We start from the raw sequence: 1,505 nt of genomic DNA on the forward strand, positions 1-1,505 counted from the left end.
AAAACATGAATCAGGAAATTACTACAAAAGATTAAGAACATTTTAGATTTAACAGGCTTTAGAAATGATACCTAAGGGAGCCAGAAGGTAGCACAGTGGGCTAAGCCCACATGGCACAAAGAGCAAGGACCATTTAGGATCCTGGTTCAAGCCCCCTGCTCCCCACCTGCAGAGGAGTCGCTTCACAGGTAGTAAAGCAGGTCTGCAGGTGTCTCTCTGTCTCTCTATTCCTCTCTATCTCCCCCTTCTCTCTCAATTTCTCTCTGTCGCTATCCAATAACAAACAAAAAAAAGATACATAGATTGCTTCATGGAAAACTGGGAATTGTTATGCAAGTACATACATAACATAACTTTTTTATTCATAAAAGAGAATGAGAGCATCATTATGGTACGTGCAATGCCAGGAATCAAACTCAGGACCAGAAGGCGGCTCAGGGGGTAAAGCACATGCTTTACGTAGCATGTGGCTGGGGGTCTGATCCTCCACACTGCATGTGCACACCACAGGCAGGCAATGGGAGGGACTCCATGCATAGAGGAGCTGTGCTTTGCATGTCTCCCTCTCTTAAAGGATACAGAATGGAGACTGGCAGGGAGGCTTCTCAGCTGTCCCATGCAGGTGCAAGGTTCTGGGTGTGATTGATCCCCAGGCACAATATTTGAGAAAAATTTTTAAAAAGTCTTTGTATTACTTAAAAGATGTACAGTTAAGAGAACAATATTACCATGATTTTTTTCAAAAAAGCCAATCTGCAGCCCTGGAGGCTGGCACAATGGTTGGAGTTTTGGACTCAAGCATGAGGTCCTGAATTCTACCACCAGCATCACATGTTACAGACTGATGCTACAGTGTTTTCTCTCTCTCTTTCTCTCTCTCTCTCTCTCTCTTTCTCCTCCCTTTCTCCCTCACTAATTAATAAATCTTTTAAAAGAGCTCCAGCATAAGTAGAAACAGGGTTCAGACAGACCTAGGATCCCACACATGCAAACCAGTCCTCTTACCACTGAACCACCTCCCAGCTTGCATTAACTGGCTCTTTAAAAGATTTTAATTATTTATATGTGTACATATATTTTATAAACTTTTTTTGAAAAATATGGTACACTTCATGAATTTGTGTGTAATCCTTGAGCAGGGGCCATGCTAATCTTATCTGTATCATGCCAATTTCAGTATATGTACTACCAAAGCTAGGACTATATTATAATCTTATTTAAAAAGTGTTAAGATATGGAGACAGTTGGAGTCGGGTGGTGGCACAGCTGGTTAAGCGCACATGGCGCAAAGCTCAAGGACCGGAGGAAAGATCGCGGTTCGTGGTTAGAGCTCCTGGCTCCCCACCTGCAGGGGAGTCCCTTTAAAGGTGGTGAAGCAGGTCTGCAGGTGTCTGTCTTTCTCTCCCCCTCTGTCTTCCCCTCCTCTCTCCATTTCTCTCTGTCCTATCCAACAACAATGACATTAATAACCACAACAATGTTAAGCAAGAAGGGAAACCAAAAGG

General features: G+C 43.3%; 1 non-coding gene across 1 annotated transcript; it reads right to left on the reverse strand.

Moving 5' to 3' along the window:
• Positions 1-1,094: 1,094 nt before the first annotated feature.
• LOC132537239 (U6 spliceosomal RNA) lies at positions 1,095-1,201 on the reverse strand. The gene has a single exon (XR_009548700.1). It is a non-coding gene; the product is annotated as a U6 spliceosomal RNA (small nuclear RNA).
• Positions 1,202-1,505: the final 304 nt, after the last annotated feature.

The sequence above is a fragment of the Erinaceus europaeus genome, chromosome 2, assembly GCF_950295315.1.
Source record: "Erinaceus europaeus chromosome 2, mEriEur2.1, whole genome shotgun sequence".
NCBI lineage: Eukaryota > Metazoa > Chordata > Mammalia > Eulipotyphla > Erinaceidae > Erinaceus > Erinaceus europaeus.